Below are 26,221 nucleotides of genomic sequence, written 5' to 3'. Positions count from 1 at the left end.
TTTCCAAATCTTTTTTTGCGAGCAAATTCATACAAGTCTTTGAACGGTGTTTATAAAGTAGGAGCTTTTACAAGTATTAAGTTGTGTACATACTGGTTCGGTCCCCAAGTTTTTTTTTCGCTGACCTTGTCAAGGTCAGCCTTTATTTTTCGTATTGTTTACATTAAACTTGCGTTAGGTTCTTTATCGGCGTATAAATTGAAGGAAAAGGTCACGTACAGTTTGAACTCTACTGTGGGAACACCAAAAAATATTTTGTATAAAGAGTTTTGAATTCACTCAAATATTTGGATAATTGACGTCTGCTGCAGTTTTGATTAGTGGATATACATGCGCTTACAAAAACCTCATACCCCGTTTTAATCACTCACTATTAAATCTTATATTTCGATTGCCTTCTTATGCCAAACAAACCCTTCTAATATTTATTTGCCTTCTTATGCCAAATAAACCTTTCTAATATTTAATTGCCTTCTAACGACAAACAAACCCTTCATAGTTAAATTTCATTATAATAGCAAACTATCCCTTCTTATATTTCACTTGACTTCTGATGACAAACTATCCCTTCTTATATTTCACTTGACTTCTGATGACAAACTATCCCTTCTTATATTTCACTTGACTTCTGATGACAAACTATCCCTTCTTATATTTCACTTGACTTCTGATGACAAACTATCCCTTCTTATATTTCACTTGACTTTTGATGCCAAAGTATCCCTTCTTATATTTCACTTTGATTTTTATGACAAACTGTTATATTGCTCTTGCCTTTCGATTGCATTTCCGTCATCGTATTACTTTGACAGGATATCATTTTTTTGTAGATTGTCTTCCGGCAGGGTTTGTCCCGTCAAAATCTACGGGTTTTCTAGAGCACCGGTAGTGCAAGTGATCAGAATGTATTTATTGTATTGCCAAGTCAAACAAACTGTTAGTAGAATCGATGTCTCAATATATTTAAAGCGCGTGAACGGGGTTTTCAGGTAACACGGTGCTTGATTATGTTTGACAACTGCTAAGTCAGCATTTCTAATTGAATGGTGTCTCTTTATATGCATGTCTTTGCAACGCATATTAACGCCGTAGACTTTCAAGTGATAGGACAACAGACATGCCCTATGGGTGTTTTCATATCGGATGAATTTTCATGCTTTATTTAATGTTATAAAAACTTAAACGTTATTTTGCTCATTACATTTTGTGCGTACGTTTATCCGGAAAAGAATATCAAAATGCGTTGAGTGCATTTTCTTCATTGGATATCTTCAAATGCCTGTTTTGGACACGTGAAAGTATTAGCATATGTGTGGATAATACGGAGACCATAGTGATTTAAGGTAAAATCAATGTGTTTATATGTTATAGATCTATATTGATATGTATAGTACCGTCCTTGAGCTTAAACTTTCTTATTTTAACGTTTGTTTCAAAAGTAAAAGATTACCTAGAACCCTATAAAGTATTATGATGTTAATGCCAAACCGCTAACAACAAAGCGAATCATTCATATACTGAATTGATCTGGGAATTCTTCGACCGTTTCGTTCTGCTAAGCTTCAAGTTTTCTTTAGAACACTTGCGTATCCAGAAACCTGTAATCTTCGATGGAGTATAAGCTTAAGGACGATGTCACTAGAGATCACTTAATGTCATAGACTGTTAGCTGTCACCGTTGGCTTCAAAACTGTTACATATAACATGATTTCGTTTCTCCTTAAGTGCTTGAGATGTAGTCAAACAAAGTGTTATACGGAAGAAATCTATTAAATTACATTTTTATTTAGTCTTAATTCTGTGTTAAAGACGAGCTTAAACGTATTACAGTAATTCTTAATTGACAAATTTGGCCTACATATATTAAATGAAACGCTTATGAAAGCAATTTAAAACGCAGGTTCTGCACTAGGGTGTTCACAGACCCGTTATATCATATATCATTTCTGTTAACAATACCTTTGAATTATTCATATGTTGAAGATAAAAACGGAAATATCTGCATCGTTGTGATATCTAAAAACGACGATATCTCTTTTACAAACACATGTCTTGTTATTGTTAATGTTAGAAAATTGACAGCAATGTCATGTTCCTCGGGTTCCACTCGGATGTGTTTTGTGCAATTTGTTTTGTTCGACAACCTTGTAGTCTCGAGTGTAGAACATATGTAGCAGCCCAGTACATTTGTGTGCTGCTAAAAGTATTTTGTTTTAAGATAAAATTTACATTAACCATCTCCTCTTTTACTCGTGCAATAGTTTAAAACTCATCTTATCTTATGAGACCGTGCATAACCGTCGAAGGAAATATTCCACAAATCAATACATATTTGCTGGAAATTGTCACACATTAAGGTTTTAATGGAAATAAAGGGTGAATTGATTTGTATGGGAATCGCAGTGCGCAATTTATACAGAGGATACTCGTACAATTTTATCTGTGACCGCTGTTGATAGAGGGCCCTGACGAAATTGAAATCCCCCTATTTGAGAACCAGCATAATGTAATGAAAAAACACACTTTTTACATAATATTTAAAATGATATAAATATAGGCTCATGTAACTAGAAACAGATATCATTCAGAAGTGTCTCCGTTTGTATTAAATAGCAACTTAATACAGGTGGTTCTAGAAATGTTCCTTAAAAATAATTATGTTCCAAAATTAGAAACAATATTCAGATAAATTATATATGCCGTTTCTTTCAAAGCCTTGAATATTGCAATTCCGCAGAGGGTAATTAATACAATGGACCAATTGTCTCAGATGAATCATTTAAATGATAATAGTTGTTTAAATAGACGAATGATTGCTATTGTTCTGCTATCCCGTTTAAATTTGTTTTGTTGGCCCTGTGGTCTTAATACCATGCGATTAAGCAAACCTTTTTTCCTACTGCATTTTTCAATTTCTGGTATTTTTATTCTAGCTAGAAATAGAGCTAGTTTCAATAACAATAAAACAACTAAAATAAATCTCCGAAAAGGACATATGCATCCATATTTCAATATTATGTTGTAATTAGACCCGCGCAAATTAATTTTCGCATGCTCTACAGTAATGATACTCTACGTTTTCATGTTTCATGTTTTTTCAACTATTAAGATATCACAATCAGACTTATAACTTGTTAAAAGTTATAAAAATATGTTGTGTGCGGATAATGCAACTTTAACCTAAATACTGTCGGATGTATTGCCCTTTTTAACTCAAGTGTTTTCAAAGTATTTCAGAAATTATACTTACTTTCAACATAACTTTTGAAAGGAATTCGATGCAACTTAATTGTCAAAAGAAATATGGAAATGTGCACGTGCATGAAGTAAAAGTATCATAACCTTTTGACCAATTGTTACAGAATAACCTCCACTAATGAGAAAAAAATGTTGATGAAACACAATGTATTGAAATAAGTGAATACAATGTTTAATAATAGTGCATTCAATGACATGTTAGACTCATGCATTTGTTTCATTCCTTTATGACGAGTAATGTAGCTCAAAATTAAATATCTTACGATTAGTGGCATTTTGTAAGTTATGAAAAATCATCAAATTCACTTTTCAAAGGTTTTAAAAACTTTTAAGAGGAGTTGTTAGAAACTTCAGCAAAAACACAAGTATTACACTGTGAACGTGTATGTAAGGCAATACCCTCAACCAGGTCACGAAAACACTGTTACCAAATTACCTAACTTTATTCAAAATATATTGAGGTTATTAAATGGAAATTAAGAAATACGTAAATGTCATTAAATATTTATCTCCTGCTCAATTCATTGGCCATTTACGCGTTGGCACACTTTTCCTTAATTTTGACACATGAAATAGTGTGTTGTAGCAATATACAAGTATATTTAATTTTAGTAAAACGTGAATATGTTTTCATATGGAAAGTAATGAAACTTTTGCTATATGACAATGTGATAATTTTTCATATGGAAAGTAATGAAACTTTTGCTATATGACAATGTGATAATTTTTCATATGGAAAGTAATAAAACTTTTGCTATATGACAATGTGATAATTTTTCATATGGAAAGTAATGAAACTTTTGCTATATGACAATGTGATAATTTTTCATATGGAAAGTAATATGGAAAGTAATGAAACTTTTGCTATATGACAATGTGATAATTTTTCATATGGAAAGTAATATGGAAAGTAATGAAACTTTTGCTATATGACAATGTGATAATTTTTCATATGGAAAGTAATATGGAAAGTAATGAAACTTTTGCTATATGACAATGTGATATTTTTTCATATGGAAAGTAATGAAACTTTTGCTTTATGACAATGTGATAATTTTTCATATGGAAAGTAATGAAACTTTTGCTATATGACAATGTGATAATTTTTCATATGGAAAGTAATATGGAAAGTAATGAAACTTTTGCTATATGACAATGTGATAATTTTTCATATGGAAAGTAATATGGAAAGTAATGAAACTTTTGCTATATGACAATGTGATAATTTTTCATATGGAAAGTAATGAAACTTTTGCTTTATGACAATGTGATAAATTTTCATATGGAAACTAATGAAACTTTTGCTTTATGACAATGTGATAATTTTTCATATAGAAAGTAATAAAAATTTTGCTTTATGACAATGTGATAAATTTTCATATGGAAAGTAATGAAACTTTTGCTTTATGACAATGTGATAAATTTTCATATGGAAAGTAATAAAACTTTTGCTTTATGACAATGTGATAAATTTTCATATGGAAACTAATGAAACTTTTGCTTTATGACAATGTGATAATTTTTCATATGGAAAGTAATGAAACTTTTGCTATATGACAATGTGATAATTTTTCATATGGAAAGTAATGAAACTTTTGCTATATGACAATGTGATAATTTTTCATATGGAAAGTAATGAAACTTTTGCTTTATGACAATGTGATAATTTTTCATATGGAAAGTAATGAAACTTTTGCTATATGACAATGTGATAATGTGAGTGGTACAAGAAATCTGGGACCCGTTTTAACCAAATCGCTTCCCTTTGATATGATTAAAATAGGTTATTAAAGTTGGTGGAAAAGTTAATGAATTGTAAATTGGTTACTTTCAGAAGGGATAAGTGCCCAACTAAAACTATTACTGTTCTTTTCTTTCCAAATTATCTTTTTTGACAAATAAAAATGTTGTATAAAACTGTATTAGAAAGAGAGTGACAATCTAAAATGAGTTGCAAAACATGTATATTTTACTCATTCGTTTAACCATAATTCTGTGATTATTGACTAATTTCAATACATGGTAAAAAAACTGAAAATTATGTATTTTTTGTGTATAATTCAATATCAAATTTAAAAATTATTAAAACAGATCAAATAAAATTATAGTTAGCTTATAGCAACATTTAACTGCATAACCCGTATTCACATACTTATCTCTAATATCTTATAACATGACCTAATTTATTTATAAAGTTTTTTAATGCGTATAAGGTCAATTTGTGGTGTAAATTTGTGGATCTCGATCAACGTCGTGTGTGCCTTTACAGGTACAAGACCTGTAAACAACATGATAAATATTATATTTTCTTGACTCCTACGCTTATACCCGTAGTTTTTATTGTATTATTCGAACCCCCCTCCAAATATGTTATCACTAGAGGCACTTATCACATCGTGTGATGACTCTAGTTAGTTGTAGACATTGACGATCCACTACGTGTTGTCAACAGGAATTAACTGACTGTAATGTCAAAGAGTGTATCCATTTAAATATTAATTGCCGATTGGATTAGTTTCCTCTGTATTTCTTTTGATTAATACACCAAATAAACACGAGATTATTAACGATAAGGAAAACATTAATCGATTATAAAACGAAATTGTAAAGACTGTATTAGGCAATTTGGTTGCATAATCATGGCATTCCAAAACATGCATCACGCTATCATTACAGCCTTCAAGGAAATTGTAATGTAATTGACTGACTTTTTACGTTTGTTGTTTCCGAATGCAATCACCCTGATGCTCTTTAGTGGGACTCCTGTTGTCTTTAGTATGAAAGAGTGCATTTGTTGTAAGCAACACTTTTTCCATTTTAAGTCAAGTTTATTATGGCTCGATATGTTTTGCGAATGAACGTATAATGATTAATTATTTAAACCGTTAAGTGATTGTAAACTCAGTTCCTGCTTTCATAAATACATTCCTAAGATCCTCAAATGTACCATGGCTTGTGAAGGAACACTTTATGGTAACCATTTAAAATTTTAATGCAAATTAAGTCTGGAATTGATTGAGACTGTTTTTCGACTATTAGGATATCATTGTAAACACACCACCCACTGTCAGTGATCTCCAGCATCTTCCTAAGGAGTATTCTGCTTACAGCAATAAAGGTTTGCACAATGATCACATTAAGTAAATTGTATTCTACAACAACTTTTTTAACAATTATTTAACGAAATTAGTGTTGATAAATATGAGATTTGTGTTCGTCTTTTATGGTGTCATCTTTACAGCTTGTTAACGCGGTCAATGTCGTAAATTGTTCTATTGACCTATTCATTATGAAATTGGTAAATATTTATCCAATACTTCTTGTATTTGCGGAATATTGTATAGAGAGTAATGTTAAATACATCATAGTCAACACATAAAATAGATCATTTTTTAATAGTTGTGAATCAGGCTGACATTCAGTTTACTTTGGCTGCTTTAACGACATTAATGGACCAAAATTTGATCCCAGTGGAGTAAAATGAAAATGATCAATCTATATAGATACCAAACCACATATTCAACAACCCTTTTTGAATGACAAACTGTTCAGTCTAATAGTTCATTGTCCTTCTAATGTAAACCGCTCAGTCTAATATTTCAATTACTTTCGGGGAAAAGTTCGGTAGCGGTATTAACTTGACAGGACACTGTGTCTGGTAATTGTCTAATGTCGGAGTTCGTCAAGTCAACATTTTTGGATTGTTTTTCGGAAGCATTTCTTTTGGGACCTGAGCATTCGATATATTATTTTAGAACACCAGATTGCAACCACACATTAAGACGAGTTTACTGCAACGTAGAATTGTACGGTGTTCAAAGTGTATTTAACATATGCTTAGTCTGCAGTTCAAATTATGCAAGAGGGGTTGCAGGACATGACGGGTACGGATATAAAAGATGAAATTGGGTTAAAAGTGTTTCGTGCAATTTCACGTTCAACTTGTACCTGTTAGTTGGCTGTTACTTTCAGTAATCATTTCCTTCTTGTTATCGTTTAAGTCATTCCAAACGTGAAAAATCACACCTGAATGACATAGTGTACAGAAAATTGCTCAGACGGTCATTTCCTGGTATGTGTTTTCTCTTGTTATCGTTCATGTCATTTTGAACTTATACAACTCCCACCTACCTGGATAGCATAATGCACAAAAACTAGCTTAGACGGTCATTTACTTGTATATTTGTTTTCCCTTTTTTATGGATCATGTCATTCCAAACGTGTTAAACGAACACCTACCTGTATTCAATAGTGTACAGAAAGTAGCTCAGCCGGTCATTAACTCTAGAAGAACTATCTGAAAATCGGTTTCTAATGACAGATAATAAATTATTTTACTAATTGAATGTCAAATTTTCCAGACACAGGCTTAATTGCTCATTTAAATAATCAGCTTGCTTCCTAATGACAAACTGTTTCGACTTGTCTTCTGAGGAAATTCCAATAACAGTATTTATATTAACAGTACTTCTTTCCACGACGTCCTGTGGACTGTTATTAACCGAGAATTGATGCTGCCACATATTCAATTCAGTGTGTTTATGTTTATACATAGTTAATTATTACGTACATAATAAACACATGTTTAGTTTTTAGATAACTCAGTCTCAATTATTTTCTTGTCCTTCGTGTAGCTATGAATATCAGACACTTGTCGAATGTTTTCCGGGGAAAACTGATATCAGGTTTTAAGGTTTTCACCGCAATTCAAATAAATAGTAAGTATGATAATATAAACGCATATAAGCCAACAACAAAAGTGCTTATTAATATACTTATATGCCTTGGAAAATCATTAACCGCTTCGTTATGACAAGGTTAAACCTTTTCTTAAGAACATTTTCGGATTTAGAAACTTAATATCTCGTCACCACAGGACACAAGATGTCATAGATTGTTTTACAGTGACTACTGTCGTAGAAAAGGAAAACATATAACATCATTAGCTATAGCCTTTCAGATGTAGTCAAATTTTATTCAATAATATATTTCTTATTCAATCGAACTTATATGTTAAAACGCGACCAAACCAATAATATGTCAACATATTAGCCACACAATTCGTATACATGAAATTCAATAAAGAAGTGATGCTCACTAGAACAAGTTAAGAAGGTCGCTTTTAATGGTTATTGTCTTGCATTGTAATGTTTACGGACACATTTTTTATCATTTCATTTTGCATTATTCATACTGAAACATAAAATTAAAATGGAAATAGTGTATATCCTTAAAGCAACTAGAAAATATAGGTAATCTGATTACCATGTATAGAAATATTTCCATTCCAATATTCCTTAAAGTGAGCGAGAATGTATTATATGAGGAAATGTCATGTAAAACCCATTTTTAGCTCGACTATTCGAAAAATAAGGATGGCTATACTACTCGCCCCAGCGTCGGCGTCGGCGTCCGGTTAAAGTTTTAGGGCAAGTTGGGATTTTCACTTGTAAGTCCAATACCCTACATTCAATTGACTTAATACTTCACGCAGTTGTTCAGGGCCATCACATGGTAAGGTTAGATAACTCCATATTATTCTTTACACAGATTATGGCCCCTGATTGACTATGGAACTTAGGTTAAAGTTTTAGGGCAAGTTGAAAGTTTGTTTAATAACTTCTATATCCTTTGTTCAATTGACTTAATACTTCACACAGTTGTTCAGGACCATCCCACAATGTGGTTACATAACTCCATATTATCCTAAATAGAAGTTATGTCCCCTGATTGACTTAGGTTAAAGTTTAAGGGAAGGTTAAAGTTTTAGGGCAAGTTGGGATTTTCACTTAAAACTCCAATACCATTCATTCAATTGACTTAATACTTCACACAGATGTTCAGAGCCATCACATAATGAGGTAAGATAACTCCATATTATCTTTTATACAAATTATGGCCCCTGATTGACTATGGAACTTAGGTTAAAGTTTAAGGGCAGGTTGGGATATTGTTTAATTACTTCTATACCCTTCATTCAATTGACTTAATACTTCACACAATTGTTCAGGACCCTCACCCAATGAGGTTACATAACTCCATATCCTTAATACAAGTTATGGCCCCTGATTGACTTAGGTTAAAATTTTAGGCAAGTAAAAGTTAAGGGCAAGTTGGGATTTCAATAAAACAAACTTCTAATACCGTTCATTAAATGCACTTAATAAAATTCAAAATTATCTACGACCATCTTACAACAAGAAACAAAACTCTGTTTTAAGCCTAAATACAAGTTATGGCCCTTGATTATTTTTTAAAATTTCCTTTGAAAGGCATATTTGTATATTCTTAACCACATTTTCATAATGGGAAGTTATTTGAATGACTTGCGTTATTGTTTGGGCTTGTAGGAGGGCAGCATCAAAGTCACCTTATGTATCAAATATTATTAGTTAGGTTTGACATAAAGAGACCAAACTTGGTATTATTACATCGTTATTGTATTCTAAGTCAAAGCGGCGTAGTCGAGCCTTACGACGGCTCTTGTTTATTTGGCTATTGGTTTTAAAAATCCTGTAAGTAAAGTGATTTGAACAAATGAAGCGAACAGATACATATTTATGTTGTTTTGGTGGTTGAATCTTGATTGATCCAACATGAATCGCAGTGCGCTATGTAGAATGTGAAATAGCAGAAAATAGGACATACATATTATTTATCACTGGTGGTAGAAGATCCTGAACAACTTGGAAAAAAATAATATGCGAAAAGATCGTCGTATAAAAGACGAAAAAATGCTTTATTTAATTATCTTACTATAATCATTTAGCAATTGCAATTAGATAGCTCTAGTTATTTCTCTGAACATGTTAGTTCAAATATTTGAACCATATCAAAATTCAGACATATAATGATATTCCGTTTCTTCAAAGACATCGAAAAACAAAAATAAATGTTATTTTTTTCTCAGACATACTTCAATTAACATCCACAGACGACTGATTGCTAATTTTGTCCCTGTGGTCCCAATACCATGACATTAAACATCTTCAGTTCACTTCTTGATTTCCCTTGCCTAAAATGTTCATTTACGTTAAAATTAAATCGCCTGGTGGATTGCAATATAAAGTATTTTATTTGAGGGATATATCAAATAAACACATAGCTATCAGCATTAAAAACAACATCAGACATCGGACAGAAAGGAAAAATTACAATATTTATTCGGTTGGTTTATAAATGGATTCCAGTGGGACTCTTTGTTTCTTTTGTAATCCACGCTTTTTGTTTTCCTATCAGTCACGTGTTTTATGTTTAGCGAATCACATATCCAACAATATTGCACTTGACTTTTAATGGATAATATCCCTCCTTATATTTTAGTTGCCTTCTAATGACAAACTATCCCTTCTTATATTGCAATTGCCTTTTAATGGCAAACAATCCCTCCCTATATTTTAGTTACCTTCAAATGACAAACTATCCCTTCTAATATTGCACTTGCCTTTTAATGGCAAACAATCCCTCCCTATATTTTAGTTGCCTTCTAATGACAAACTATCACTTCTAATATTGCATCTGCCTTCTGATGGCATTTCCGTCAACGTATAACTTTTCAGAAAACAAAATCTGTTGATTTTTAGCTCGACTATTCGAAGAATAGCTGGGCTATACTACTCGCCCCAGCGTCGGCGTCGGCGTCCGGTAAAAGTTTTAGGGCAAGTTGGGATTTCCACTCATAAGTCCAATACCCTACCTTCAATTGACTTAATACTTCACACAGTTGTTCAGGGCCATCACATGATGAGGGTAGATAACTCCATATTTTTCTTTATTATGGCCCCTGATTGACTATGGAACTTAGGTTAAAGTTTTAGGGCAAGTTGGAATATATATTAATAACTTCTATATCCTTTGTTCAATTGACTTAATACTTCACACAGATGTTTATGACCATCACCCAATGAGGTTACATAACTCCATATTATCCTTAATACAAGTTATGGCCCCTGATTGACTAAGGTTAAAATTTTAGGGCAGGTTAGGCTAGTAAAAGTTAAGGGCAAGTTGGGATTTTAATAAAAAAAACTTCTATACCGTTGCACTTAATTAAATTCAAAATTATTTACGACCATCTTACAACAAGAAACATAACTCCGTTTTAAGCCTAAATTCAAATTATGGCCCTTGAATATTTTTTTTATTTCCTTTGAAAGGCATATTTGTATATTCCTAACCACATTTTCATAATGGGAAATAAAGTTATTTGTATGACTTGCGTTATTGTCTGGGTGGGCTGGTGGGAGGGCAGCATCAAAGTCACCTTATGTATCGAATTATTTTAGGTAGGTTTGACATAAAGAGACCAAACTTGGTATTATTACATCGTTATTGTAGTCTAAGTCAAAGTGGCGTAGTCGAGCGCGCTGTCTTACTACGGCTCTTGTTTAACGCTGGGGTTCGTCGAGTCACAATTTACGGGTTTACCGGAGCCCCCGTGTTTGAGGAGATCAGGATTCAAAAATTATATTGCCATGTCCAACGAATTGTTAGTACAATCGATGTCACAATGCATTTAAAACTTCTGTACGGGGTTTTCGGGTAGCACGGTGCATGACAATATTTGACTGCCTAGTCATCATTTCTAATTAAATGCTATCGCTTTTAGATGCATGTCTATGCAACTCACGCACATTCATGCTTTTGACTGTCACGTGAGAGGAAAACAGACATGTCCTAGACGTGTCGTCTTATCTGATGAATATTTATTTTCTTTTTAATGTTATTACGTGTTTTTACTCTCATTATATTTTGTACGTACGCATATCTGGAATAAAATTTCAAAATGTACTGGATGCATTTTCTTCATTGGATATTTTCAAACGCCAGTTTGGGACACGTTAAAGTATTAACATAAGTGTAGATTATACGTGAGATCATAGTGAATTAAGGTAAAATCAATGTGTTTATATGTTATAGATCTATAAAGATATGTATAGTACCGTCCTTGAGCTTAAACTTCCTTATGTTAACGTTTGTTCCCGAATGTAGAATATTAACTAGAACACTGTAAAGTATTATGATGTTTATTCCAAACCGCTTACAACAAAGCGAATCATTCATATACTGATTTGATGTGAAAAAACTTCGATCGTTTTGTTCTGCTATGCTTAAAGTTTAATGAAGAACACTTGCTTATTCAGAAACTTTTAATCTTCGATGGCGTATTAGCTTAAGGCCGATGTCACTAGATATCACTAGATGTCAGTTAATGCTCGGCTGTGTCCATCGGCTTCGAAACTGTTACATTTAACATGATTTCGTTACTTCTTTAGTGTCTGAGATGTAGCGAAACAAAGTGTTCTACGGAAGAAATAGATAAAATTACATTTTTATTTAGTCTATATTCTATGTTAGAATCTCGCATTAACGAAATACAGTACGTTTTCTTTGACGTAAATTGTCTACAGATATTCCAAAAGAAACGACGCCTAACAAAATAATCTAAGAAGGCAAGTTATGCACTAGAGTGTTTGCAGGAACGAATCTTATATATCATGTCTGTTTGGAATACATTTGAATTATTCATACGTTAAACATGAAATGGGAAAGATCTGCATTGTTGTAATATCTAGAAAACGGCGATACTTCTTTTAACAAATACATGTCTACTTCTTGTGGACGTTAGAAATTTGAAAGCAAAGTCGTGTTCCTCCGGTTTCCGTTAAATATGTTGTTTGTGCGATTTTTTTGTTCGAAGACCTTGAGTGTAGAACAAATGTAGCTGCCCGATACATATGTGTGTTGCTTAAGGTAGTTTGTATTAAGATAAAGTTTATTTTAACCTTCTTGTCTTTTACTCGTGCATGAGTTTAAATATAAAACCACAATCTTATTTCATGCAACTGTGAAAACTGTCGAAAGGAATCGTGCACAAATTTAGACATATTTGCTAGAAATTGTAACGCATCAAGGTGTTAATGGTAATAAAGTGTGCACCAATTCATATGAGAATCGCAGTACGCAATTTAAGTAGAGGATACTTGTACAATTTGATCTGCGACCACTGTTGATCCTGACGAAATGGAAAACTCCCTATTTGAGAATACCACTTAAAATAAAAACAACACCTTTGATATATTATTTACAATGATATAACTATCGGCTCATTTATTAAAGAACAGATACCATTCAAAAATATTTATGTTCGTATTTGATAGCAACTTAATACAGGTGAATCTAATAATGTTCCTTAAAAGTAATAATGTCCAAATTAAGAAACAATATTTAGATAAATTTGATTTGCCGTTTCTTTCAAAGCCTTGAAATATGAAATACCGCAGAGGGAAATTAATACGTTGGATAAATTGTCTCAGACGAATCATTTAAATGATAATAGTGGTTTAAGTAGACGAATGATTGCTTTTGTGCTCCTATCCAGTTTAAACAATGTTTTTGTTGTCCCTATGGTTTTAATACCATGCGATGAGATATTTCCTTTTTCCTACTGCACGTTTAATATTCTTGTATTTTCATTCTAGCTTGAGTCAATCGAAATTGTTATATTTGCAATAACAATTAAAAACTAACGTTAATTTTCGAATAGGACCTTTTCATCCTTTTCATTTTTCTCTTGTATTTAGGCCAGCGCAAATTATTTTCGCATGCTCACACTGTCCGTCTGTTCTTACGTATTTATGTATGCTCATTCACATGTGTTTCTTAACCGTTAGGATATCAACTTCAAGTTGTTAACAGTATATAACCTGTTTTGTGACAAGGTATGCAACTTAAAGTTAAAGCTGCACTCTCACAGATGGACTGTTTTGACAACTTTTTTTTTATTTTATGTCTTAAATTGAGCCAATTCCAGATTGCAGTTTTACATATTTACGTGCGAATATTAATGTTTTATGCCGAAAACCTTATATTTCTTAATGCGTTAGTAACGCTTTAAGCTATAAAACTTTAATTTTCGAACGTAAATGTTCAAAAACTTTCCCTGACATTTTGTCACAAGTTTTATATCACTGGTTTCCAGACATTCACACAAAATCAGGTTCATTCCAAGACGTAAAATTAAAAAGTTGTCAAAATGGTCAATCCGTGAGATTGCATCTTAAAATAGCCCATTTGTTAAATACCCAATTTTCAGCAATTAAACTTACTTTTCACAGATCTGAAAGAATTTTATTAAACTTAAGGCCACACCAAATTAATGTTTAGTTCCTCGGGTTTTTGCCCAAAAAAATTGGAGCAAGCGTGCGAAAAAAATTAAAAAAATAAAAGTTTTTCAGTTTTCATAAAAACCGAAGCGAGCGAAGAGCGAAAAATATATTTTTCCTTATATTCAATATAAATAAGAAAGATTGTTCAAAATAATTGCCCTTAAACCCATTTTAATGCCATCTTGAACTGAACTTCTAATGGACATTGGAAAAATGTCGGAATACATACTATTTATTCATCCGTGTTTAGTACAAACATTATATCGATAAATCTAATGTCTTATATAATTAAAACGTACTTTAATATGACGATCATTCATAATAATAAATAACCCTGCTTTTAGTAAAAAGTTTGAAACGACTTATATAAATCTACCTGAATCAGTTTAATATCATATGCAACTGTATTTAGACATAACTTAGGATTGATTTGGGATTTGTAAAAAATGATCACTTACACAGGCATCATCAAACATCAGACTCCATATAACATAGACTAAATTTTGTTTTTATTATCACAGGAAATGCAATGACATATGCTTATTAAAACAAAAAGAACAAGGGTATTTTTCAGAGTACTTTTTTGGGTTATTGAGATGTTTTTATGCACCAGCCAATTCCAATTGTATATGCCCCCCAAGTCCGGAATAGCGGGGACTTTGACTTCCGGTCTCTCAAAACTCGGGTATAATACCCGACTGCAGGGACACACTGCTGGTAAAATCCCTGCCAAATGACCCCGCAACCCCGAATACCTATGTGAGGCCCACTCCTGTCTATCTTCAATATGAAGACAAAACCACTTTCACTAGGCACTGCGGGGCCACCTGAAAGGTAAAAACACAGCCCATTGCCTCTGCTGTCCCCGGTATACCCCTGGAACAAGGGCGAGGGGTGGGCGGGGCAGTGGTTACAATTGACAAGTATATTATAATCCCGGATTATGCTGCAAATAAAAACAAAATATAAGGTGATAAACTTAGCCGCTTACTTATGTTCAGGTATATCCAGACCAGTGTTTATATCGCTATTTGTGAAAAGATTTTTGTTCATAAATGTTGTTTTGTCAGAATTTGATCAAAAATGAGCTTGATACATCAATTTGGACCAAACAATGACTCATGTTCCAGTTAAGTTGACCTGTTCGATTTCCATTCAAAACGAGTCACTAATTACGCAATATAATCATTACCAGTCTTAGATACACATGCTTTATTGCATAATGATTGCTTTAAATAATGATCCTTTAGTGCATGAGACAATCAACAATGACTTCAAGCATGCTTAAGACATATTTATTGTAAAAAAATAAGATTTAATTTCCAAACTTCGAGCCACATTGTTTATACTTTAAGCCGCCATTTTGATTGAATTTATTGAAACCCATGCTAAACCGATCGATATACAGTATAAAAACACTACGCATCGGTAACTTCCATTTACAAAAACACGAAAACTAGCGTAGAAAAAATTATGCTTGATTATTTTTAGCCTTTAAATACATTATTACCTGAAAAAATATACTTGGCGATCAAAATGGAGGTGCGGGCGCACAAATTTTTTTTTTTTTTTTACATTTTCAAAAAAATAGGAGCGGTAAATTCGCGGAACGAAATATCAATTTGGTGTGGCCTAATGATCAATTTAAATATGGCAATGTGCACGTATAAGCAGTACAAGAACCATGACCAGGTGACCAATTGTTACCAAGTACCCTCCCTTGATGAGAAAAAGTGTTAATGAAACACAAAAAGTTTATAAATTGAAACTTATATAACTGTCAATAGCGAAAAGTGCAGAACTTAAAACATCACTGTTATTTTATTTCCAAATTGCAATTTTTGACAGAGAAATATATTGTATAAAACTGTTTCAGAACGAGAATGAAAATCTAATATGTGTTAATTGCAATACATGTATATTTTAACCATAATTCGATGGTTCAGATTAAGTTGACATAGATTAGTCCATCCCCATAATTGACTAATTCCAATACATTGTTAAAAAAACTGAAATTGTTTGGGTATAATTCAATATCAATTAAAATATATCAAATGAAATGATAGCAAGCTTATAGCAATAATTAACTGTATGACCCGTATTCACGTACTTATCTCTACTGTCTTAAAACATGACTTCATTTATTAATAAAGCTTTTTTTAATGTGTATTAGGTCAAATTGTGGTGTAACTTTGTGGATCTCGACCAACGTCGTGTGTGCCCTTAGAGGTACAAGACCTGTAAACAACATGATAAATATTATATCTTCTTGACTCCTAAGCTTATACCTGTAGTTTGTATAATATTATTCAATTCCCCCTGTCAAATATGTTTTCAGTATGGGCCGTATCAAATCGTGTGATGACTCTAGTTATTTGTAGACATTGACGACAACTATGTGTTGTCGACAAGAATTAACTGACTTTACTGTCAAAGAGTGTATCCATTTAATTTTTAATTGCCGATTGGATTAGTTTCTTTGGTATTCCTTTTGATTGATACATCAAATAAACACGAAATTATTAACTGTAAGGAAATCATTAATCGATAATAAAACGAAACTGTAAAGACTGTTTTATGCAATTTGGTTGCATAACCATGGAATTCCAAAACATGCATCACGCTATCATTACAGCCTACAAGGAAATTGTAATGTAATTGGCTGAAATTTTACGTTTGTTGTTTCCGAATGCAATCACCCTGATGCTCTTTAGTGGGACTCCTGTTATCTTGAGTACGATAGAGTGCATTTGTTGTAAGCAACACTTTTTTTTCCATTTTTGGTCATGTTTATTATATCTTGATATGTATTATAAATGAACGTAAAATGTTATGCGTTTAAACCCGTTAAATGATTGTTAAACTCGGTTCCTTTTTAAAGAAACGCGTTTTTAAGATCTTCATGTGTACCATAGCTTGCCTTGGCTAGTGACGAAACATTCCATGTTAAACACTTGCAACCGTTACAATTATGTACATATAAGGTGATGCTTTAAGGTGTACATTCTGTAGAGCCTTAGAAATCGCACAATGTACTCAATGTATGCAAATTGCAGTCTTAGTTTAATGTAGAATGTATATTGACGGAAATGATTTCTTTGTGAGCCAATTAGTCAGTTATGTATCCGCTAAATGCAAATTGCAGTCTCGATTTGATTGAGACTGTATATTGTCTGCAATGATGATTTTGTAAATCCACAATGTACTCGCAGCAGTCACGGTTTGATTGAGATGTTATATCGGCTGAAATGATATATTTGTACCTGTTTGATCAGTATTCTATTTTTAGCAATTACAAAGGTATATTCAATGATTCCAACGGAGTATAAAATCAGTTGTCATTTCACAACAACATTCATCATTTAATTAACTGATTCACATAAAACGTGCAGTTGGGTTTTAAAGTTGTTCGCGAACTTTCACTTGTAGACACGCCGAAACTTGTATTGATCCATTTATTTGTGCCACCGTTCATGTAAACATTTATAATTTAAACATACCTGGTTGGCATCAGTTGTTAATCAAAAATAGCTCACGCGACAGTTATTTACAAACGAGGTTTGGTACAAGGATTATAGTGTTGAAGGTGCAACGATCACAAGTTATTTCGACTTCATCCACAGTGTTGTTATTTCATTCTTTAGATATAGTTTGTCTTCTTTCATAAGAGTCAATTGTCCATGTATATACATGTATATGAAGGAATAGGTCATATGATAACAGTGTCAGATTATCTAGGTTCATAATGTTTACCAGCGATGGTCTTAAATGTATTGTCAAGTTGGAAAACATGCTAAATGAACATTTTAAAGAGGCAATATCATAAAAGCTTGTGTCACTCTAATATATATGATAAAATATTCAGACATAAATGTGATAGGCAGTCGATTTAATAGATGGCATGTATCGGATTTTGCATCAATCATCATGTCCTTCATGTATTGGAATGTCTCAAAAGACCCAATTCATGAAATAGCTACATTGCCCCAGAATCACGTTAAGCATTTAATTGTACGAATGATTACATTGAAGTTAAATGGTAATGTGATGTTCTTTATAGACATTGGTTGCTGTAACATTTAAGAACATAATAATACTTATCTTTAAGCACATTACACAATCATTTTCTTTATGTTCATGGAATAGCTACTGACCTTAGCCGTCTGCGTTATTCTCTTAGTATAAAACAGTAGTGATCGTTCTTGGGCAGTCCTCGTAAGTATTGATATGACTTAATATGGTGTGTATGCTTGATTTATTTAAAAATTGCATTCATGAATATTTAAAAGTTAATGCCTTTTACGTCATTACCATTCTCAACATTAGCCATTGACAATTGCTCTCATTAGGAATCATTTCAACTTTATTAGCTCGATAGCAATGGTAACATTAGAATTTTTGTGAGGATAATTTAGTACAAGCTATGATATAAAGATTTAAGTAAAACATTCGTCTTATTTCTTTGACAGACAAACGCATTAGGACAACACAAGACGATTCAAGTATAAACTATGATGTGTACGTTTATACTTATACTCTATTAACTGGAATTGACCAGGAAATTATTTTTCAAATTTGTTTTTAAAGCAAACATATTTCATTCCCGACAAACATACCATTTGATGATTTGATTAGTAGCCCAGATAATCAAAGATGCCAGGCACGTATGTTTCAACACTGTCAAATTGTTATCTCCTTTTCTAAAGGAAGACGATCTTATCATATTTGTCTGGCCTAGAGCATTTGTGATATTTTTTCGCAGACAGGTTTGGTGTATTTCCCTTTTCCAAATGCACTTTAGCGGTAATCATATTATCTTTTGTATCTAAGAGTTCATTTGTTTGTAGGCCAGGCTATATGGTAATCTGGACTTGCAAGGATATCCTTGAAACATCTTTGTAAGGTGAGTGTAAAATGAGATACTGTACACATGTGAGTAATTATACAATGAAACTAGCTAAAACAACCCCGTCTCGAGACGGTGACCCGAAAATTTATTGACAAATATATTTATATTTATGCGTAGACTGTCTGTGTTATTTGTAAGTTGTGTTTCTCTTGTTAAAGGTCTCGGGTGGTATTCAGTATTAAACTAAATTTGATCTAACACCGATGTAGCTAATCGGAATACTCGATGTAAATAACGGACGTATACAAAGTATGGAATCAATGATGTATGACCATAATATTGACTTAAGTCGCATATAGAATACCACCCTTGGCCTTAGCCATGCACCTTTAAAAACTAATGTTTTGCATGATACACTACTGAGCTGATCTCTGTCGTTTCCATTGTAACAATGGAAAACATGCTTAATGGCACATATTTGTTGGGTTAAAGCTGCACTCTCAATAATTGAACGTTTTTGCAACTTTTTTTAATTTTTTGTCTTGGAATGAGCCAACTTTTGCATAAATCCATGGAAACCTGTTATATAAGACTGCTGACAAAAAATTAGATCGCAGATTTTTATATTTAAGTTAAAAAATGATGTTTTTTGCGGGTTTTTTAAACCGTTAGTAACGGTTTAAGCCATAAAACAATAATTTTCTAACGGAAATATGAAAATATATGATCTGATTTTTGTTAGCATTCTTATTTGATTGGTTTGCAGATATTTACACAAATATTCGCCCTTTCCAAGACAAAAAATAAAGTATGTTGTAAAAATGGTAAATCTGTGAGAGTGCAGCTTTAATACCTGGCCCCAATATCGCGAAAATACTTAAGTAAAATCGCAATCTCAGGCTCAACTCATTTTACCACAAAACATCAAAATCTCCTGAAAATAATGTATGTTTTTTACACATTTTAAAACCTCATTCTTTTATTGATTATGTAAATCATTCTACAGCAAAAAAATGCACTTAAAGTACAATTCATTGCCTTTAAACATGTACTCAAGTTTATTTTTCCCTAGAATTAGATTCCTTTGAAATATTGTCAAAAATCTTTTTATCAATACTTTCTATGAGAAAATATGTTTTTAAAAAGTATAAGAAAACATGCCAGATTTTGAATCATACTATGCTTTTATGTGGTAAAATGAGTTGAGATTGAGATTGAGATTTGAATTGGGTATTATGTGATATTGGGGCCAGAAAGTACCAAGCGCATTAAGATGTTGGTACATTGTGGCATAAACTTACGTATCCATTTAGATAAACTGTTCAATGGCGGTTAATATTATTTGACTGAATTGGTATAATGACACTTAACCGTAACATGCAGTAAGGTTCTTCATTTGTTTCCATCTATTTCCACATTAAATATGGCGGTCAGTATATCGTAATTAATACTTCTCAAATAATAAAACGCAACTTATGTTTGCCAAATTGTATCCGTGAAAATCCAATAGAAAAGTTACAAAAAATATATCAGTGTTTAAGGTTTGACTCTCAATCAAAATCAAATACTAGCGCCAGTTGTAGTTTCGATGAATGTAGCTACAGACGACAAAATATAATCAATTTCTTATAAAAAGACGTGTAGTTGAATGTTGCGTTTGGCTTTAAGAGAAAATTCGGTAGCCGTATTACTTTGACAAGAAACTGTGTATGTTGTTTGTTTTACGCCGAATCTCGTCGATTCAAAATATACGGCTTTTCAGAAGCATTTATAAGTGAATGTTATCAGACGATAATTCCTGTTGCAACGTCCGGTTGACAGTTATTTGCCAGGAATTGTTGCCTTTACGTATTACAATGGGATAGCAGCTTTATCTGATTACCCAGTGATTGAAATATATTTGACAAGTGCCAAGTCTGCAGTTTATATCGCGATGTGATATCAGACAATACATCCTGTTGTAACATCCGGTCGACTGTTATTTGCCGTGAAGTGTTGCATTTGCGTATTTAAATAGCATTGCCGCGTTATCTGATTACCTAGTGATTGAACTCTATTTGACAAGTGTCTAATTGGCAGTTAATCACGGGATATGATATGACGACAAACAAACCGTTTTTAAGACCAATTGTTCAGTCTAATAAATATATTGCCTTCTAAATGCAGCCGTTCAGTTTAATATTTCACTTGCCTGTAATGACAACCATTCAGTCTTATATTTCAACTGCTTTCGGGAGATATCATTTTCGCCGTATTAATTTGAAGCTGTGTCTGGTGGTTGTCTTTTGCCATGGCTCGTCAAGTTTCCCGGAGCGTTTATATTGGGATGTAATCACCGATTGACTGTTATTAATTGAAAATTGATGCAAACACACATTAAGACGAGCCAACAGCGACCCGGGGCTATACAGTGCTTGAAATTTATTTGACAAGTACCTGGTCCACAGTAACAATTCCAATACAGAAGTTGCGTAACACTACGTGTACATGTACTGTAAAGATGCAATACCACAAGGACAAGTTCTAAAACAATGACAACAGAGAGGTTGCGCACTACTTCGTGCACATGAACATTGAAGATGCAATATCACAAACCACAAGTTCAAGAACAATGCCAATAGAGAATTTACGTAACATTATGTGTACATGTACTTTGATGATGGAATATCACACACGACAAGTTCTAGAACAATGCCAATATAATGGTTGCGTAACAATACGTATACATGTACTTTGGAAATGCAATATCACAAACGACAAGTTCAACTGGAAGCCTCAATGGAGTCAATGAATAAAATGGCTATATTGCCCCCAAGTTTCGCTTTTATTGTTTAATTATGCGAATGATTGCACTGAAGTTAAATGTTAATGTGATGTTCTTTATACATTTTGGTTGTTGTAAAATCAAAGAGCAAAACGAGATTCATCTTTGAGCACATTACACAAACGACATTTTCTTTATGTTTATGGAATAGCTTCTGACTTATGCCGTCTTGTCTCTACTTGTAATCTGTATACAGATACTCTAATATCTTGACACTTTATACCCTTTTTTTAAATTTTCCTATTTTGTTTGTTGTTTACTTCAATGCCAGTCCCATTGTTACAACACTTTGGTTGATGTTTGTGATTTAAAAAATAGTGTTCAAGATAAACAACTACCATAGTTTATATTTACTCGACCAGGGTTGTTTTTGTATATTATTGATGCTGTTGCCCCTCTCGTCGATAATATTATGTATGCTGTTTGCTTCAATACCTCTTCCCACTGTTACTCAACTCTGTACAAACGGTTGGATTTAGCGATTGATTTATATGATTTTAAAAATGTTGTACAAGGCCAATAAAGAACTAGCTTGGTTCAGATAGCTTATATTTACTCGATGCAGGTATATTGATGGTGTTGATGCTGACTAACGTTCTTCTTTGAAGAAAGCTTAATATAACTATTTTCCCCTTCTATGGACGTATGTGATGAATGGAAAAATCAACATTCGACAATCACTATGACTTATGTTTGAAATGCGTATGTGTTTAGTAAGGATATACTTACATTATGCCTTAGGAAGAATTTGTGATATTCAATTTTCAAATGTTGCTGATTCGGCGTTCGATCTTACTGAAATATATTTCTAAAATGACTATTTTTCTAAATAAGCAATAGTAATCGTTCTTTGGCAGTTCTCGTATACTGTTTATATGAGTCAATATGGTTTGCATGCTTGATTTATTGAAAAAAGGGCGTGATTTAGGTAATCATACATGAAGATTTAAAATGTAATGTCTTTAACGTCATTACAATTGACAACACTTGGCATTGGGATTAGCTGTCATTTGATATCATATCAATTTTATTAACTCGATAGCAGTGTAACACTAGAATTTATGTGGAGGATAATTTGGACAAGCCATAATATAAAGAATTACATTAAACATTCAACTATTTTCTGTGACAGACAACCGCATTAGGGCAACACAAGACAATTCAAGTATAAAATATGATGTGTACGTTTACTTATACTCTATTTACTGGAATTGACAAGCAAATTATCTTTCAAACATGTTATTAAAACAGGCGTATTTCATTTCCGAAAAACATACAATTTGATTATTTAATTAGTAACCGAGATAATCAAAGATGCCCACCACCTATGTTTCAACACTAGTTAAATTATCATCTCCTTTTCTAAAGGAAGACGATCTTATCATATTTGTCTGGCCTAGTGCATTTTTTTCGCAGACAGGTTTGGTGTATTTCTCTTTTCCAAATGCACTTTAGCGGTAATCATATTATCTTTTGTGTCTAAGAGTTCATTTGTTTGTAGGCCAGGCTATATGTTAATCTGGTCTTGCAAGCATATCCATGAGCATTCTTTGTAAGGTGTGTGTACAGTGAGATATTGTACACATGTAAGTTTTTATACAATTAAACTAGTTAAAACACCCCTATTCCAAGACGGTGACCCGATAATTTATTGACAAATATATTTTACCATGTGTGGTCGGTCTGTGTGGTTTGTAAGCTGTGGGTCTCTTGTTCAGGATCTGGAGGGATATTCAATATTGGTCCTTTTTTCATCTAACACCGATGTACCTAATCGGAGTACTCGATAAAAATTACGGACCTATACAGTGAATATCAGTTTTAATAGTTTTTTGAAAATTTTCTTATTATCTTCCAATGTTTTCATCTACTGTCTAGTCCCTTTAATGTAAGATATTTGTTGGGTTAATTCCAGAAGACACTAGGCGATAAGAAGAATTATTAAAATATAATATTCGACCATCACTTGCAGTAGCGATGAATGTACCTACAAACGACAACATAAAGTCCATTTGTAATGAGAAGCAATTAAATTGAACATTTCATTTGTCTTTGAGAGAAAATCCGGTAGCCCTATGAAATTGACAGGAAACTGTGTCTTACGCCGGATCTCGTTGAGTCAAATTATACGGATTTTCCGAAGCAGTAGTACGGGAGTGTAATCAGACGAATCATCCTGTTGCAACGTCTTGTCGACTGTTATTTTCCGGGAATTGTTGCTTTCACGTATTAAAACGGGTTTACAGCGTTATTGGATTTCCCAGTGTTGAAATATATTTGACAAGTGCCTAGTTTGCGGAAAATATCTGGATGTGATACCATACGATAAGTCATGTCGCAACATCCGGTCGACTGTTATTTGCCATCGCGTATTTAAATGACAACCGCGCTATCTGATTACGCAGTGATTGAAATATATTCAACAAGTGCCTGATCGGCAGTTAATCACGGGGTATGACAAGACGACAAACAAACCGTTTTTACGACCATTTTTTCAGTCAAATAAATATCTTGCCTTCTTATTGAAGCCGTTCAGTCTAAAATTTCACTTTCCTGTAATGACAACCATTCAGTCTAATATTTCAACTGTTTTCGGTATATACTTTTCGCCGTATTAATTTGAAGCTGTGTCTGGTGGTTGTCTTTTGCCATGACTCGTCAAGTTTCCCGGAGCGTTAATATTGGGGTGTAATCAGACGGCACTTAGCATTTAAACACCCGATGGACTGTTTTAATTGCGAATTGATGCAAACACACATTAAAACAAGCCTACAGTGACATGGGGCTATACGTTCCTTGAAAGAGATTTTGCCTAATCCGCAGTAACAATTCAAATAAAGCGATTGTGTAATACTACGTGTACATGACAAGTTCTAGGACAATGACAAACGAGAGGTTACGTAACATAACGTGTACATGTACTGTGAAGATGAAATATCACAAACGAACAGTTTTAGAACATTGACCAAAGGGAGGTTGCGTAACATAACGTGTATATGTATTTCAAAGATGCAATAACACAAACGACAAGTTTTAGAACAATACCAATGCGGACGCTGAGTACCGTTACGGTACATGACACTGTATATGTAGATACAAAGTTTTAAAATTGTTGGCAAATTTTCACCTTTATAATTAGTTTTCCACCTATAGACTCGTTGATACTTAAATTAATCGATATGTTTGTGCTACCGTGCATGTAAACAGGTACAATGTAATCATACCTTGGTGACCTTAATTGAAGATTGAGAGTAGCTCACGCGACAATTATTTACCAACGCCGTTAAAGTGTTAACGACCACAAGTTAATTCGACTTCATCCACAGTGTTGTTATTCCATTGTTTAGATGTAGTATTTCTTTCATAAGGGTCTATTTTCCATGTACTTATACGTCTATGAAGGAATAGGTCATATGACAACAGTGTCAGATTATCCATGTTCATAATGTTTACAAACGACGTTCTGAACTGTTTTGTCAAGTTGGATAACCTGCTAAAAGAATAAGTCCTCCTTTCTATAGAGGCAATATCACAAATCGACAATAGAACCGTGTGTTACACCGATAAAGTATATGATATTCAGACGTAAATGTGATAGGCCGTCGATCTCATAGACGGATCTGTTCCATAGACACAAAGTAATGCCATGTGTGGGACGCTGCATCTATCATCGTGTCCTTCATATTGGAATGTCTCAACGGAAATATTTAATAAAATGACTACGTTGCCCCCACATTCACCTTTATTTTTTAATTATGTGAATGATTGCACTATCGGAAATGTTAATGTAATGTTCTTCATACATTTTGTTGTTGTATAATTCAAGAGCAAAATGATACTCATCTTTGAGCACGTTACACACATGGCATTTTCTCTACGTTGATGGAATAGCTACTGACCTATGCCGTCTGCTTGCCTCACTTGTAGTCTGTTAGCTGATAGTCTAATTTCTTGACACTATGTTCCCTTTGTTAATTTTTCCTGTCGAAGTACATATTTTGTATACTGTTTGCTTCAATGTCTGTTTCCATTGTAACTAAATTTTCTTCGAAGTGCCGATGCAGTGATTGATTTTTCATGATTTTAAAGACGGTGTACAAGGCCATCAAACAACTACTATGG

The 26,221-nt window shown here is 33.0% G+C and overlaps 1 protein-coding gene across 2 annotated transcripts in view; it reads left to right on the top strand.

Annotated features, from left to right (window-relative positions):
- The window catches only part of LOC128223923 (CCN family member 1-like), a 301,846-nt gene that overhangs the window by 118,388 nt on the left and 157,237 nt on the right, over positions 1-26,221 (top strand). Inside the window, exon 1 of one of the 2 annotated variants that reach the window (XM_052933393.1) lies at positions 19,304-19,329. The exons of the other annotated variant lie outside the window; for it this stretch is intronic. The gene's annotated coding sequence lies outside the window, so the exon portion shown is untranslated. Of the gene's footprint in view, positions 1-19,303; positions 19,330-26,221 lie in introns of those variants that run through there. 2 annotated transcript variants of the gene reach the window in all.

The sequence above is a fragment of the Mya arenaria genome, chromosome 17, assembly GCF_026914265.1.
Source record: "Mya arenaria isolate MELC-2E11 chromosome 17, ASM2691426v1".
NCBI lineage: Eukaryota > Metazoa > Mollusca > Bivalvia > Myida > Myidae > Mya > Mya arenaria.
Note: the sequence above shows the minus strand (reverse complement) of the source record. Positions and strands in the feature narration are given on the sequence as shown.